This window comes from Lissotriton vulgaris, chromosome 10 (assembly GCF_964263255.1).
Source record: "Lissotriton vulgaris chromosome 10, aLisVul1.2, whole genome shotgun sequence".
In the NCBI taxonomy this organism is placed as follows: domain Eukaryota; kingdom Metazoa; phylum Chordata; class Amphibia; order Caudata; family Salamandridae; genus Lissotriton; species Lissotriton vulgaris.
In genome coordinates this window covers 357,131,235-357,150,045 of record NC_141698.1, presented here as the reverse complement: position 1 = coordinate 357,150,045, position 18,811 = coordinate 357,131,235, and positions in this window count along the sequence as shown.

Below are 18,811 nucleotides of genomic sequence, written 5' to 3'. Positions count from 1 at the left end.
GTGGTGCCATTACATCACAAAGCTACAGCAGGATGGCATCTCACATGAGGGCCAATCAGTTGACTCTTCTAACTCCAGCCCTCTTTAAATAGGAGCACAATGCTTTTAATGGTTCTGTGTACTTTCCCATTACACCTCCTACTTGCTTTGCAGTCATATTTACAGGTAGTTACCTAGTGTGTATTTGCTGATGTCTGGTCCTCCGGTGTAATAGTCACCCAGGGCGATTGATCAAGTGGTGCCATTACATCACAAACCTACAGCAGGATATCATCTAACATGAGGGCTAATCAGTTGCCTAGTACGCAATAGGATACATGTGTCATGGTATATCAGACGGAGCAATGTAGACAGGATGCCCAGCTGAAGACTAAGGTGGTGAGATGAAAGGACCTAGGCCTTTAGTTGAGACTTATACATATGTTTGAAGGAGTGGTTGATCATAACATTCTGGAGTTCTCTATAGGTTAGCTGATAGGAATGTGCTAAAATTAAGATGTTGGAATCTGTTATTCATAGTTTTTATTATTCCCACAAACCGTAGCGTAAACCTTCCTCCCTTAACATATCAGATCACTGAATTGCTATGGTGTACCATAACCTATAATAATTCCTGTGAGAAGGGCACACTATCTCTTGGCTGACAAAGAAATCTTTCTATCGAAGTCCTCATATAGGTGCTAGAGTTGTGTAGAGAGTACCAGAAAATGAGGCATAGGATTGAAAGAAGTCTACTAGGTTGAAAACTAAATTGAGATTATAATTTTTAGTGAGCTTTGGATTGTCACAATATTAGAAACGCCATAGTACTAATAATTGATGCTTAATAAAAATGTTTTTTTGGTAGTGTTGCATTTGGTTTGGAAATATTCAAGTTCTAAAAATTGACTAACAGTGGACTTTTCCATCTGCAGATTATACTGAATGGCCAACAGAGGCAGTGTTGCAGAGGAATAGTTCTCTGCTTGCTGATAGAAAAAAAAAAGAAAACTCATTCCTCCGCCTTCTCAATGCCTCGATAAATATACATGGTAACTCAAACTCTCATTTAATCACTTTGCCATCAATAAAAAGTTCATATCATCTGATGGCTCTCAGTGCCTTTTAGTGAGGTCTTCCACATAAATATAATCTTCTAAGACGGTAGCAATATGGATGACGCTATGGCCATCATGATAGTTTATCAAAGACTTTGACTGTCTATGTGGCTCACAAAATCTTCTTTAGATACTTGTGCAGGCAATTTCTCCTCCGAGTTAATTACCATCTTTCAGGCTGGAATGAGGTTTCTTAGGTTAGAGCAATTGACTTACTTTCAGATGGAGGGAAGCTATTTAACCTGTTTCCCTGCTTTCTGTGAGTGGGACTCTGATACTCAAGATGGACTGGTATTTAGAAACTGTGTTCTTCTAACTCTAGCCCTCTTTAAATAGGAGCCCAATGCTTTTAATGGTGCAAAGTACTTTCCCATTACACCTCCTACTTGCTGTGCAGTCTTATTCCCAGATATTTACCTAGTGTGCAATTGCTGATGTCTGGTCCTCCGGTGTAATCGTCACCCAGGTAGGCATGAGCGGATTTTGCGGATTGGCAATCCGCGAATTTGCGGATTTGCAAACTCGCAATCCGCAAAATCCGCGAATTCCCGCGAATTTGCGGATTTTTTTTTTTTTTTGTGTTCGCCCGTGTTTCTGCCAGTTCGCGAGGGTTTTTACAATTTCGCAATTTGCGAACTTACCTGTCGGGTCGCAAGTTTTGCGAACTTGTTGTTTCTACGTGTCCAACCTGTTTGGGACACTCTTCTTCATCACTGCCACTCTCTGTCACCACTGCCACTCTCTGACTACTCATGCCACCCTCTGGCCCACCCATGCCACCCTCTGTTTCATCACCACACCCTCTGGTTGTCCAGTGTACATTATTTTTGGCAAAGCAAAGCACACCTTCCCTGCCTCAAGTGACCTGAATTAATTTGGGGCTGATTAATGTGTCACAGAATATTTTTTTAGCTGGCACCTGCTTCCTTAGTGCGCCCTGATTAGTGATCTTTTGCACTTGCTAAGTGCTTTCATTGTTGCAAAATTAGTTACAACACCTGCCCTGCCCCAACTGACAATAATGAATTAGGGGCTGATTAATGGATTTTAACTTCCAGCCTGGCTCCTGCTTGTCTCCCTTAGCTGTAATTCAGGACCTTTGTGGCATATGTGTAACTATTCTGAGGTTCAGAGCAGGGTCACATAATAGTTGCAACTGGCAACTGAACTCTGGAGGGGCCCCTCAGGAAGCACTACAGGAAATGGCTACTAATGATGAGCCTGAACTTTTGAACCTGGTAAGTAGTTACTTTCAGTTTTGCTAAAATCGTATTTCTGCAATTTCGCACTTATTCGCGGGGCGCGAACTCACGCGAACAGTGCGAGCAGTGCGAGCAAAATCCGCTGCTCGCGGATTTGCGGATTTTTCAGGAAATTCGCAAATCTCGCGGATTGCGGATTTCCCGAAAATCCGCAAAATCCGCGAGCGGAACGGATTTTCCGCCCATGCCTACACCCAGGGCGATTGATCAAGTGGTGCCATTACATCACAAAGCTACAGCAGGATGGCATCTCACATGAGGGCCAATCAGTTGACTCTTCTAACTCCAGCCCTCTTTAAATAGGAGCACAATGCTTTTAATGGTTCTGTGTACTTTCCCATTACACCTCCTACTTGCTTTGCAGTCATATTTACAGGTAGTTACCTAGTGTGTATTTGCTGATGTCTGGTCCTCCGGTGTAATAGTCACCCAGGGCGATTGATCAAGTGGTGCCATTACATCACAAACCTACAGCAGGATATCATCTAACATGAGGGCTAATCAGTTGCCTAGTACGCAATAGGATACATGTGTCATGGTATATCAGACGGAGCAATGTAGACAGGATGCCCAGCTGAAGACTAAGGTGGTGAGATGAAAGGACCTAGGCCTTTAGTTGAGACTTATACATATGTTTGAAGGAGTGGTTGATCATAACATTCTGGAGTTCTCTATAGGTTAGCTGATAGGAGTGTGCTAAAATTAAGATGTTGGAATCTGTTATTCATAGTTTTTATTATTCCCACAAACCGTAGCGTAAACCTTCCTCCCTTAACATATCAGATCACTGAATTGCTATGGTGTACCATAACCTATAATAATTCCTGTGAGAAGGGCACACTATCTCTTGGCTGACAAAGAAATCTTTCTATCGAAGTCCTCATATAGGTGCTAGAGTTGTGTAGAGAGTACCAGAAAATGAGGCATAGGATTGAAAGAAGTCTACTAGGTTGAAAACTAAATTGAGATTATAATTTTTAGTGAGTTTGGATTGTCACAATATTAGAAACGCCATAGTACTAATAATTGATGCTTAATAAAAATGTTTTTTTGGTAGTGTTGCATTTGGTTTGGAAATATTCAAGTTCTAAAAATTGACTAACAGTGGACTTTTCAATCTGCAGATTATACTGAATGGCCAACAGAGGCAGTGTTGCAGAGGAATAGTTCTCTGCTTGCTGATAGAAAAAAAAAAAGAAAACTCATTCCTCCGCCTTCTCAATGCCTCGATAAATATACATGGTAACTCAAACTCTCATTTAATCACTTTGCCATCAATAAAAAGTTCATATCATCTGATGGCTCTCAGTGCCTTTTAGTGAGGTCTTCCACATAAATATAATCTTCTAAGACGGTAGCAATATGGATGACGCTATGGCCATCATGATAGTTTATCAAAGACTTTGACTGTCTATGTGGCTCACAAAATCTTCTTTAGATACTTGTGCAGGCAATTTCTCCTCCGAGTTAATTACCATCTTTCAGGCTGGAATGAGGTTTCTTAGGTTAGAGCAATTGACTTACTTTCAGATGGAGGGAAGCTATTTAACCTGTTTCCCTGCTTTCTGTGAGTGGGACTCTGATACTCAAGATGGACTGGTATTTAGAAACTGTGTTCTACTAACTCTAGCCCTCTTTAAATAGGAGCCCAATGCTTTTAATGGTGCAGAGTACTTTCCCATTACACGTCCTACTTGCTGAGCAGTCTTATTCCCAGATACTTACCTAGTGTGTAATTGCTGATGTCTGGTCCTCCGGTGTAATCGTCACCCAGGGCGATTGGTCAAGTGGTGCCATTACATCACAAAGCTACAGCAGGATGGCATCTCACATGAGGGCCAATCAGTTGACTCTTCTAACTCCAGCCCTCTTTAAATAGGAGCACAATGCTTTTAATGGTTCTGTGTACTTTCCCATTACACCTCCTACTTGCTTTGCAGTCATATTTACAGGTAGTTACCTAGTGTGTATTTGCTGATGTCTGGTCCTCCGGTGTAATAGTCACCCAGGGCGATTGGTCAAGTGGTGCCATTACATCACAAACCTACAGCAGGATATCATCTAACATGAGGGCTAATCAGTTGCCTAGTACGCAATAGGATACATGTATCATGGTATATCAGACGGAGCAATGTAGACAGGTTGCCCAGCTGAAGACTAAGGTGGTGAGATGAAAGGACCTAGGCCTTTAGTTGAGACTTATACATATGTTTGAAGGAGTGGTTGATCATAACATTCTGGAGTTCTCTATAGGTTAGCTGATCGGAATGTGCTAAAATTAAGATGTTGGAATCTGTTATTCATAGTTTTTATTATTCCCACAAACCGTAGCGTAAACCTTCCTCCCTTAACATATCAGATCACTGAATTGCTATGGTGTACCATAACCTATAATAATTCCTGTGAGAAGGGCACACTATCTCTTGGCTGACAAAGAGATCTTTCTATCGAAGTCCTCATATAGGTGCTAGAGTTGTGTAGAGAGTACCAGAAAATGAGGCATAGGATTGAAAGAAGTCTACTAGGTTGAAAACTAAATTGAGATTATAATTTTTAGTGAGCTTTGGATTGTCACAATATTAGAAACGCCATAGTACTAATAATTGATGCTTAATAACAATGTTTTTTTGGTAGTGTTGCATTTGGTTTGGAAATATTCAAGTTCTAAAAATTGACTAACAGTGGACTTTTCCATCTGCAGATTATACTGAATGGCCAACAGAGGCAGTGTTGCAGAGGAATAGTTCTCTGCTTGCTGATAGAAAAAAAAAAGAAAACTCATTCCTCCGCCTTCTTAATGCCTCGATAAATATACATGGTAACTCAAACTCTCATTTAATCACTTTGCCATTAATAAAAAGTTCATATCATCTGATGGCTCTCAGTGCCTTTTAGTGAGGTCTTCCACATAAATATAATCTTCTAAGACGGTAGCAATATGGATGACGCTATGGCCATCATGATAGTTTATCAAAGACTTTGACTGTCTATGTGGCTCACAAAATCTTCTTTAGATACTTGTGCAGGCAATTTCTCCTCCGAGTTAATTACCATCTTTCAGGCTGGAATGAGGTTTCTTAGGTTAGAGCAATTGACTTACTTTCAGATGGAGGGAAGCTATTTAACCTGTTTCCCTGCTTTCTGTGAGTGGGACTCTGATACTCAAGATGGACTGGTATTTAGAAACTGTGTTCTACTAACTCTAGCCCTCTTTAAATAGGAGCCCAATGCTTTTAATGGTGCAGAGTACTTTCCCATTACACGTCCTACTTGCTGAGCAGTCTTATTCCCAGATACTTACCTAGTGTGTAATTGCTGATGTCTGGTCCTCCGGTGTAATCGTCACCCAGGGCGATTGGTCAAGTGGTGCCATTACATCACAAAGCTACAGCAGGATGGCATCTCACATGAGGGCCAATCAGTTGACTCTTCTAACTCCAGCCCTCTTTAAATAGGAGCACAATGCTTTTAATGGTTCTGTGTACTTTCCCATTACACCTCCTACTTGCTTTGCAGTCATATTTACAGGTAGTTACCTAGTGTGTATTTGCTGATGTCTGGTCCTCCGGTGTAATAGTCACCCAGGGCGATTGGTCAAGTGGTGCCATTACATCACAAACCTACAGCAGGATATCATCTAACATGAGGGCTAATCAGTTGCCTAGTACGCAATAGGATACATGTGTCATGGTATATCAGACGGAGCAATGTAGACAGGATGCCCAGCTGAAGACTAAGGTGGTGAGATGAAAGGACCTAGGCCTTTAGTTGAGACTTATACATATGTTTGAAGGAGTGGTTGATCATAACATTCTGGAGTTCTCTATAGGTTAGCTGATCGGAATGTGCTAAAATTAAGATGTTGGAATCTGTTATTCATAGTTTTTATTATTCCCACAAACCGTAGCGTAAACCTTCCTCCCTTAACATATCAGATCACTGAATTGCTATGGTGTACCATAACCTATAATAATTCCTGTGAGAAGGGCACACTATCTCTTGGCTGACAAAGAGATCTTTCTATTGAAGTCCTCATATAGGTGCTAGAGTTGTGTAGAGAGTACCAGAAAATGAGGCATAGGATTGAAAGAAGTCTACTAGGTTGAAAACTAAATTGAGATTATAATTTTTAGTGATCTTTGGTTTGTCACAATATTAGACACGCCATAGTACTAATAATTGATGCTTAATAAAAATGTTTTTTTGGTAGTGTTGCATTTGGTTTGGAAATATTCAAGTTCTAAAAATTGACTAACAGTGGACTTTTCCATCTGCAGATTATACTGAATGGCCAACAGAGGCAGTGTTGCAGAGGAATATTTCTCTGCTTGCTGATAGAAAAAAAAAAGAAAACTCATTCCTCCGCCTTCTCAATGCCTCGATAAATATACATGGTAAGTCAAACTCTCATTTAATCACTTTGCCATTAATAAAAAGTTCATATCATCTGATGGCTCTCAGTGCCTTTTAGTGAGGTCTTCCACATAAATATAATCTTCTAAGACGGTAGCAATATGGATGACGCTATGGCCATCATGATAGTTTATCAAAGACTTTGACTGTCTATGTGGCTGACAAAATCTTCTTTAGATACTTGTGCAGGCAATTTCTCCTCCGAGTTAATTACCATCTTTCAGGCTGGAATGAGGTTTCTTAGGTTAGAGCAATTGACTTACTTTCAGATGGAGGGAAGCTATTTAACCTGTTTCCCTGCTTTCTGTGAGTGGGACTCTGATACTCAAGATGGACTGGTATTTAGAAACTGTGTTCTTCTAACTCTAGCCCTCTTTAAATAGGAGCCCAATGCTTTTAATGGTGCAAAGTACTTTCCCATTACACCTCCTACTTGCTGTGCAGTCTTATTCCCAGATACTTACCTAGTGTGCAATTGCTGATGTCTGGTCCTCCGGTGTAATCGTCACCCAGGGCGATTGATCAAGTGGTGCCATTACATCACAAAGCTACAGCAGGATGGCATCTCACATGAGGGCCAATCAGTTGACTCTTCTAACTCCAGCCCTCTTTAAATAGGAGCACAATGCTTTTAATGGTTCTGTGTACTTTCCCATTACACCTCCAACTTGCTTTGCAGTCATATTTACAGGTAGTTACCTAGTGTGTATTTGCTGATGTCTGGTCCTCCGGTGTAATAGTCACCCAGGGCGATTGATCAAGTGGTGCCATTACATCACAAACCTACAGCAGGATATCATCTAACATGAGGGCTAATCAGTTGCCTAGTACGCAATAGGATACATGTGTCATGGTATATCAGACGGAGCAATGTAGACAGGATGCCCAGCTGAAGACTAAGGTGGTGAGATGAAAGGACCTAGGCCTTTAGTTGAGACTTATACATATGTTTGAAGGAGTGGTTGATCATAACATTCTGGAGTTCTCTATAGGTTAGCTGATAGGAATGTGCTAAAATTAAGATGTTGGAATCTGTTATTCATAGTTTTTATTATTCCCACAAACCGTAGCGTAAACCTTCCTCCCTTAACATATCAGATCACTGAATTGCTATGGTGTACCATAACCTATAATAATTCCTGTGAGAAGGGCACACTATCTCTTGGCTGACAAAGAAATCTTTCTATCGAAGTCCTCATATAGGTGCTAGAGTTGTGTAGAGAGTACCAGAAAATGAGGCATAGGATTGAAAGAAGTCTACTAGGTTGAAAACTAAATTGAGATTATAATTTTTAGTGAGCTTTGGATTGTCACAATATTAGAAACGCCATAGTACTAATAATTGATGCTTAATAACAATGTTTTTTTGGTAGTGTTGCATTTGGTTTGGAAATATTCAAGTTCTAAAAATTGACTAACAGTGGACTTTTCCATCTGCAGATTATACTGAATGGCCAACAGAGGCAGTGTTGCAGAGGAATAGTTCTCTGCTTGCTGATAGAAAAAAAAAAGAAAACTCATTCCTCCGCCTTCTTAATGCCTCGATAAATATACATGGTAACTCAAACTCTCATTTAATCACTTTGCCATTAATAAAAAGTTCATATCATCTGATGGCTCTCAGTGCCTTTTAGTGAGGTCTTCCACATAAATATAATCTTCTAAGACGGTAGCAATATGGATGACGCTATGGCCATCATGATAGTTTATCAAAGACTTTGACTGTCTATGTGGCTCACAAAATCTTCTTTAGATACTTGTGCAGGCAATTTCTCCTCCGAGTTAATTACCATCTTTCAGGCTGGAATGAGGTTTCTTAGGTTAGAGCAATTGACTTACTTTCAGATGGAGGGAAGCTATTTAACCTGTTTCCCTGCTTTCTGTGAGTGGGACTCTGATACTCAAGATGGACTGGTATTTAGAAACTGTGTTCTACTAACTCTAGCCCTCTTTAAATAGGAGCCCAATGCTTTTAATGGTGCAGAGTACTTTCCCATTACACGTCCTACTTGCTGAGCAGTCTTATTCCCAGATACTTACCTAGTGTGTAATTGCTGATGTCTGGTCCTCCGGTGTAATCGTCACCCAGGGCGATTGGTCAAGTGGTGCCATTACATCACAAAGCTACAGCAGGATGGCATCTCACATGAGGGCCAATCAGTTGACTCTTCTAACTCCAGCCCTCTTTAAATAGGAGCACAATGCTTTTAATGGTTCTGTGTACTTTCCCATTACACCTCCTACTTGCTTTGCAGTCATATTTACAGGTAGTTACCTAGTGTGTATTTGCTGATGTCTGGTCCTCCGGTGTAATAGTCACCCAGGGCGATTGGTCAAGTGGTGCCATTACATCACAAACCTACAGCAGGATATCATCTAACATGAGGGCTAATCAGTTGCCTAGTACGCAATAGGATACATGTGTCATGGTATATCAGACGGAGCAATGTAGACAGGATGCCCAGCTGAAGACTAAGGTGGTGAGATGAAAGGACCTAGGCCTTTAGTTGAGACTTATACATATGTTTGAAGGAGTGGTTGATCATAACATTCTGGAGTTCTCTATAGGTTAGCTGATCGGAATGTGCTAAAATTAAGATGTTGGAATCTGTTATTCATAGTTTTTATTATTCCCACAAACCGTAGCGTAAACCTTCCTCCCTTAACATATCAGATCACTGAATTGCTATGGTGTACCATAACCTATAATAATTCCTGTGAGAAGGGCACACTATCTCTTGGCTGACAAAGAGATCTTTCTATCGAAGTCCTCATATAGGTGCTAGAGTTGTGTAGAGAGTACCAGAAAATGAGGCATAGGATTGAAAGAAGTCTACTAGGTTGAAAACTAAATTGAGATTATAATTTTTAGTGAGCTTTGGATTGTCACAATATTAGAAATGCCATAGTACTAATAATTGATGCTTAATAAAAATGTTTTTTTGGTAGTGTTGCTTTGGTTTGGAAATATTCAAGTTCTAAAAATTGACTAACAGTGGACTTTTCCATCTGCAGATTATACTGAATGGCCAACAGAGGCAGTGTTGCAGAGGAATAGTTCTCTGCTTGCTGATAGAAAAAACAAAGAAAACTCATTTCTACTCCTTATCCATGCCTCGATAAAAGTACATGGTAAGTCAAACTCTCATTTAATCACTTTGCCATTAATAAAAAGTTCATATCATCTGATGGCTCTCAGTGCCTTTTAGTGAGGTCTTCCACATAAATATAATCTTCTAAGACGGTAGCAATATGGATGACGCTATGGCCATCATGATAGTTTATCAAAGACTTTGACTGTCTATGTGGCTGACAAAATCTTCTTTAGATACTTGTGCAGGCAATTTCTCCTCCGAGTTAATTACCATCTTTCAGGCTGGAATGAGGTTTCTTAGGTTAGAGCAATTGACTTACTTTCAGATGGAGGGAAGCTATTTAACCTGTTTCCCTGCTTTCTGTGAGTGGGACTCTGATACTCAAGATGGACTGGTATTTAGAAACTGTGTTCTTCTAACTCTAGCCCTCTTTAAATAGGAGCCCAATGCTTTTAATGGTGCAAAGTACTTTCCCATTACACCTCCTACTTGCTGTGCAGTCTTATTCCCAGATACTTACCTAGTGTGCAATTGCTGATGTCTGGTCCTCCGGTGTAATCGTCACCCAGGGCGATTGATCAAGTGGTGCCATTACATCACAAAGCTACAGCAGGATGGCATCTCACATGAGGGCCAATCAGTTGACTCTTCTAACTCCAGCCCTCTTTAAATAGGAGCACAATGCTTTTAATGGTTCTGTGTACTTTCCCATTACACCTCCAACTTGCTTTGCAGTCATATTTACAGGTAGTTACCTAGTGTGTATTTGCTGATGTCTGGTCCTCCGGTGTAATAGTCACCCAGGGCGATTGATCAAGTGGTGCCATTACATCACAAACCTACAGCAGGATATCATCTAACATGAGGGCTAATCAGTTGCCTAGTACGCAATAGGATACATGTGTCATGGTATATCAGACGGAGCAATGTAGACAGGATGCCCAGCTGAAGACTAAGGTGGTGAGATGAAAGGACCTAGGCCTTTAGTTGAGACTTATACATATGTTTGAAGGAGTGGTTGATCATAACATTCTGGAGTTCTCTATAGGTTAGCTGATAGGAATGTGCTAAAATTAAGATGTTGGAATCTGTTATTCATAGTTTTTATTATTCCCACAAACCGTAGCGTAAACCTTCCTCCCTTAACATATCAGATCACTGAATTGCTATGGTGTACCATAACCTATAATAATTCCTGTGAGAAGGGCACACTATCTCTTGGCTGACAAAGAAATCTTTCTATCGAAGTCCTCATATAGGTGCTAGAGTTGTGTAGAGAGTACCAGAAAATGAGGCATAGGATTGAAAGAAGTCTACTAGGTTGAAAACTAAATTGAGATTATAATTTTTAGTGAGCTTTGGATTGTCACAATATTAGAAACGCCATAGTACTAATAATTGATGCTTAATAACAATGTTTTTTTGGTAGTGTTGCATTTGGTTTGGAAATATTCAAGTTCTAAAAATTGACTAACAGTGGACTTTTCCATCTGCAGATTATACTGAATGGCCAACAGAGGCAGTGTTGCAGAGGAATAGTTCTCTGCTTGCTGATAGAAAAAAAAAAGAAAACTCATTCCTCCGCCTTCTTAATGCCTCGATAAATATACATGGTAACTCAAACTCTCATTTAATCACTTTGCCATTAATAAAAAGTTCATATCATCTGATGGCTCTCAGTGCCTTTTAGTGAGGTCTTCCACATAAATATAATCTTCTAAGACGGTAGCAATATGGATGACGCTATGGCCATCATGATAGTTTATCAAAGACTTTGACTGTCTATGTGGCTCACAAAATCTTCTTTAGATACTTGTGCAGGCAATTTCTCCTCCGAGTTAATTACCATCTTTCAGGCTGGAATGAGGTTTCTTAGGTTAGAGCAATTGACTTACTTTCAGATGGAGGGAAGCTATTTAACCTGTTTCCCTGCTTTCTGTGAGTGGGACTCTGATACTCAAGATGGACTGGTATTTAGAAACTGTGTTCTACTAACTCTAGCCCTCTTTAAATAGGAGCCCAATGCTTTTAATGGTGCAGAGTACTTTCCCATTACACGTCCTACTTGCTGAGCAGTCTTATTCCCAGATACTTACCTAGTGTGTAATTGCTGATGTCTGGTCCTCCGGTGTAATCGTCACCCAGGGCGATTGGTCAAGTGGTGCCATTACATCACAAAGCTACAGCAGGATGGCATCTCACATGAGGGCCAATCAGTTGACTCTTCTAACTCCAGCCCTCTTTAAATAGGAGCACAATGCTTTTAATGGTTCTGTGTACTTTCCCATTACACCTCCTACTTGCTTTGCAGTCATATTTACAGGTAGTTACCTAGTGTGTATTTGCTGATGTCTGGTCCTCCGGTGTAATAGTCACCCAGGGCGATTGGTCAAGTGGTGCCATTACATCACAAACCTACAGCAGGATATCATCTAACATGAGGGCTAATCAGTTGCCTAGTACGCAATAGGATACATGTGTCATGGTATATCAGACGGAGCAATGTAGACAGGATGCCCAGCTGAAGACTAAGGTGGTGAGATGAAAGGACCTAGGCCTTTAGTTGAGACTTATACATATGTTTGAAGGAGTGGTTGATCATAACATTCTGGAGTTCTCTATAGGTTAGCTGATCGGAATGTGCTAAAATTAAGATGTTGGAATCTGTTATTCATAGTTTTTATTATTCCCACAAACCGTAGCGTAAACCTTCCTCCCTTAACATATCAGATCACTGAATTGCTATGGTGTACCATAACCTATAATAATTCCTGTGAGAAGGGCACACTATCTCTTGGCTGACAAAGAGATCTTTCTATCGAAGTCCTCATATAGGTGCTAGAGTTGTGTAGAGAGTACCAGAAAATGAGGCATAGGATTGAAAGAAGTCTACTAGGTTGAAAACTAAATTGAGATTATAATTTTTAGTGAGCTTTGGATTGTCACAATATTAGAAATGCCATAGTACTAATAATTGATGCTTAATAAAAATGTTTTTTTGGTAGTGTTGCTTTGGTTTGGAAATATTCAAGTTCTAAAAATTGACTAACAGTGGACTTTTCCATCTGCAGATTATACTGAATGGCCAACAGAGGCAGTGTTGCAGAGGAATAGTTCTCTGCTTGCTGATAGAAAAAACAAAGAAAACTCATTTCTACTCCTTATCCATGCCTCGATAAAAGTACATGGTAAGTCAAACTCTCATTTAATCATTTTGCCATTAATAAAAAAGTTCACATCATCTGATGGCTCTCAGTGCCTTTTAGTGATGTCTTCCACATAAATATAATCTTCTAAGACGGTAGCAATATGGATGACGCTATGGCCATCATGATAGTTTATCAAAGACTTTGACTGTCTATGTGGCTCACAAAATCTTCTTTAGATACTTGTGCAGGCAATTTCTCCTCTGAGTTAATTACCATCTTTCAGGCTGGAATGAGGTTTCTTAGGTTAGAGCAATTGACTTACTTTCAGATGGAGGGAAGCTATTTAACCTGTTTCCCTGCTTTCTGTGAGTGGGACTCTGATACTCAAGATGGACTGGTATTTAGAAACTGTGTTCTACTAACTCTAGCCCTCTTTAAATAGGAGCCCAATGCTTTTAATAGTGCAGAGTACTTTCCCATTACACGTCCTACTTGCTGAGCAGTCTTATTCCCAGATACTTACCTAGTGTGTAATTGCTGATGTCTGGTCCTCCGGTGTAATCGTCACCCAGGGCGATTGGTCAAGTGGTGCCATTACATCACAAAGCTACAGCAGGATGGCATCTCACATGAGGGCCAATCAGTTGACTCTTCTAACTCTAGCCCTCTTTAAATAGGAGCACAATGCTTTTAATGGTTCTGTGTACTTTCCCATTACACCTCCTACTTTCTTTGCAGTCATATTTACAGGTAGTTACCTAGTGTGTATTTGCTGATGTCTGGTCCTCCGGTGTAATAGTCACCCAGGGCGATTGGTCAAGTGGTGCCATTACATCACAAACCTACAGCAGGATATCATCTAACATGAGGGCTAATCAGTTGCCTAGTACGCAATAGGATACATGTATCATGGTATATCAGACGGAGCAATGTAGACAGGTTGCCCAGCTGAAGACTAAGGTGGTGAGATGGAAGGACCTAGGCCTTTAGTTGAGACTTATACATATGTTTGAAGGAGTGGTTGATCATAACATTCTGGAGTTCTCTATAGGTTAGCTGATAGGAATGTGCTAAAATTAAGATGTTGGAATCTGTTATTCATAGTTTTTATTATTCCCACAAACCGTAGCGTAAACCTTCCTCCCTTAACATATCAGATCACTGAATTGCTATGGTGTACCATAACCTATAATAATTCCTGTGAGAAGGGCACACTATCTCTTGGCTGACAAAGAGATCTTTCTATTGAAGTCCTCATATAGGTGCTAGAGTTGTGTAGAGAGTACCAGAAAATGAGGCATAGGATTGAAAGAAGTCTACTAGGTTGAAAACTAAATTGAGATTATAATTTTTAGTGATCTTTGGTTTGTCACAATATTAGACACGCCATAGTACTAATAATTGATGCTTAATAAAAATGTTTTTTTGGTAGTGTTGCATTTGGTTTGGAAATATTCAAGTTCTAAAAATTGACTAACAGTGGACTTTTCCATCTGCAGAATATACTGAATGGCCAACAGAGGCAGTGTTGCAGAGGAATATTTCTCTGCTTGCTGATAGAAAAAAAAAAGGAAAACTCATTCCTCCGCCTTCTCAATGCCTCGATAAATATACATGGTAAGTCAAACTCTCATTTAATCACTTTGCCATTAATAAAAAGTTCATATCATCTGATGGCTCTCAGTGCCTTTTAGTGAGGTCTTCCACATAAATATAATCTTCTAAGACGGTAGCAATATGGATGACGCTATGGCCATCATGATAGTTTATCAAAGACTTTGACTGTCTATGTGGCTGACAAAATCTTCTTTAGATACTTGTGCAGGCAATTTCTCCTCCGAGTTAATTACCATCTTTCAGGCTGGAATGAGGTTTCTTAGGTTAGAGCAATTGACTTACTTTCAGATGGAGGGAAGCTATTTAACCTGTTTCCCTGCTTTCTGTGAGTGGGACTCTGATACTCAAGATGGACTGGTATTTAGAAACTGTGTTCTTCTAACTCTAGCCCTCTTTAAATAGGAGCCCAATGCTTTTAATGGTGCAAAGTACTTTCCCATTACACCTCCTACTTGCTGTGCAGTCTTATTCCCAGATACTTACCTAGTGTGCAATTGCTGATGTCTGGTCCTCCGGTGTAATCGTCACCCAGGGCGATTGATCAAGTGGTGCCATTACATCACAAAGCTACAGCAGGATGGCATCTCACATGAGGGCCAATCAGTTGACTCTTCTAACTCCAGCCCTCTTTAAATAGGAGCACAATGCTTTTAATGGTTCTGTGTACTTTCCCATTACACCTCCAACTTGCTTTGCAGTCATATTTACAGGTAGTTACCTAGTGTGTATTTGCTGATGTCTGGTCCTCCGGTGTAATAGTCACCCAGGGCGATTGATCAAGTGGTGCCATTACATCACAAACCTACAGCAGGATATCATCTAACATGAGGGCTAATCAGTTGCCTAGTACGCAATAGGATACATGTGTCATGGTATATCAGACGGAGCAATGTAGACAGGATGCCCAGCTGAAGACTAAGGTGGTGAGATGAAAGGACCTAGGCCTTTAGTTGAGACTTATACATATGTTTGAAGGAGTGGTTGATCATAACATTCTGGAGTTCTCTATAGGTTAGCTGATAGGAATGTGCTAAAATTAAGATGTTGGAATCTGTTATTCATAGTTTTTATTATTCCCACAAACCGTAGCGTAAACCTTCCTCCCTTAACATATCAGATCACTGAATTGCTATGGTGTACCATAACCTATAATAATTCCTGTGAGAAGGGCACACTATCTCTTGGCTGACAAAGAAATCTTTCTATCGAAGTCCTCATATAGGTGCTAGAGTTGTGTAGAGAGTACCAGAAAATGAGGCATAGGATTGAAAGAAGTCTACTAGGTTGAAAACTAAATTGAGATTATAATTTTTAGTGAGCTTTGGATTGTCACAATATTAGAAACGCCATAGTACTAATCATTGATGCTTAATAAAAATGTTTTTTTGGTAGTGTTGCATTTGGTTTGGAAATATTCAAGTTCTAAAAATTGACTAACAGTGGACTTTTCCATCTGCAGATTATACTGAATGGCCAACAGAGGCAGTGTTGCAGAGGAATAGTTCTCTGCTTGCTGATAGAAAAAAAAAAGAAAACTCATTCCTCCGCCTTCTCAATGCCTCGATAAATATACATGGTAACTCAAACTCTCATTTAATCACTTTGCCATTAATAAAAAGTTCATATCATCTGATGGCTCTCAGTGCCTTTTAGTGAGGTCTTCCACATAAATATAATCTTCTAAGACGGTAGCAATATGGATGACGCTATGGCCATCATGATAGTTTATCAAAGACTTTGACTGTCTATGTGGCTCACAAAATCTTCTTTAGATACTTGTGCAGGCAATTTCTCCTCCGAGTTAATTACCATCTTTCAGGCTGGAATGAGGTTTCTTAGGTTAGAGCAATTGACTTACTTTCAGATGGAGGGAAGCTATTTAACCTGTTTCCCTGCTTTCTGTGAGTGGGACTCTGATACTCAAGATGGACTGGTATTTAGAAACTGTGTTCTTCTAACTCTAGCCCTCTTTAAATAGGAGCCCAATGCTTTTAATGGTGCAAAGTACTTTCCCATTACACCTCCTACTTGCTGTGCAGTCTTATTCCCAGATACTTACCTAGTGTGCAATTGCTGATGTCTGGTCCTCCGGTGTAATCGTCACCCAGGGCGATTGATCAAGTGGTGCCATTACATCACAAAGCTACAGCAGGATGGCATCTCACATGAGGGCCAATCAGTTGACTCTTCTAACTCCAGCCCTCTTTAAATAGGAGCACAATGCTTTTAATGGTTCTGTGTACTTTCCCATTACACCTCCTACTTGCTTTGCAGTCATATTTACAGGTAGTTACCTAGTGTGTATTTGCTGATGTCTGGTCCTCCGGTGTAATAGTCACCCAGGGCGATTGGTCAAGTGGTGCCATTACATCACAAACCTACAGCAGGATATCATCTAACATGAGGGCTAATCAGTTGCCTAGTACGCAATAGGATACATGTATCATGGTATATCAGACGGAGCAATGTAGACAGGTTGCCCAGCTGAAGACTAAGGTGGTGAGATGAAAGGACCTAGGCCTTTAGTTGAGACTTATACATATGTTTGAAGGAGTGGTTGATCATAACATTCTGGAGTTCTCTATAGGTTAGCTGATAGGAATGTGCTAAAATTAAGATGTTGGAATCTGTTATTCATAGTTTTTATTATTCCCACAAACCGTAGCGTAAACCTTCCTCCCTTAACATATCAGATCACTGAATTGCTATGGTGTACCATAACCTATAATAATTCCTGTGAGAAGGGCACACTATCTCTTGGCTGACAAAGAGATCTTTCTATTGAAGTCCTCATATAGGTGCTAGAGTTGTGTAGAGAGTACCAGCAAATGAGGCATAGGATTGAAAGAAGTCTGCTAGGTTGAAAACTAAATTGAGATTATAATTTTTAGTGAGCTTTGGATTGTCACAATATTAGAAACGCCATAGTACTAATAATTGATGCTTAATAAAAATGTTTTTGTTGGTAGTGTTGCATTTGGTTTGGAAATATTCAAGTTCTAAAAATTGACTAACAGTGGACTTTTCCATCTGCAGATTATACTGAATGGCCAACAGAGGCAGTGTTGCAGAGGAATATTTCTCTGCTTGCTGATAGAAAAAAAAAAGAAAACTCATTCCTCTGCCTTCTCAATGCCTCGATAAATATACATGGTAAGTCAAACTCTCCTTTAATCACTTTGCCATTAATAAAAAGTTCATATCATCTGATGGCTCTCAGTGCCTTTTAGTGAGGTCTTCCACATAAATATAATCTTCTAAGACGGTAGCAATATGGATGACGCTATGGCCATCATGATAGTTTATCAAAGACTTTGATTGTCTATGTGGCTGACAAAATCTTCTTTAGATACTTGTGCAGGCAATTTCTCCTCCGAGTTAATTACCATCTTTCAGGCTGGAATGAGGTTTCTTAGGTTAGAGCAATTGACTTACTTTCAGATGGAGGGAAGCTATTTAACCTGTTTCCCTGCTTTCTGTGAGTGGGACTCTGATACTCAAGATGGACTGGTATTTAGAAACTGTGTTCTTCTAACTCTAGCCCTCTTTAAATAGGAGCCCAATGCTTTTAATGGTGCAGAGTACTTTCCCATTACACCTCCTACTTGCTGTGCAGTCTTATTCCCAGATACTTACCTAGTGTGCAATTGCTGATGTCTGGTCCTCCGGTGTAATCGTCACCCAGGGCGATTGATCAAGTGGTGCCATTACATCACAAAGCTACAGCAGGATGGCATCTCACATGAGGGCCAATCAGTTGACTCTTCTAACTCTAGCCCTCTTTAAATAGGAGCACAATGCTTTTAATGGTTCTGTGTACTTTCCCATGACACCTCCTACTTGCTTTGCAGTCACATTTACAGGTAGTTACCTAGTGTGTATTTGCTGATGTCTGGTCCTCCGGTGTAATAGTCACCCAGGGCGATTGATCAAGTGGTGCCATTACATCACAAACCTACAGCAGGATATCATCTAACATGAGGGCTAATCAGTTGCCTAGTACGCATTAGGATACATGTGTCATGGTATATCAGACGGAGCAATGTAGACAGGTTGCCCAGCTGAAGACTAAGGTGGTGAGATGAAAGGGCCTAGGCCTTTAGTTGAGACTTATACATATGTTTGAAGGAGTGGTTGATCATAACATTCTGGAGTTCTCTATAGGTTAGCTGATAGGA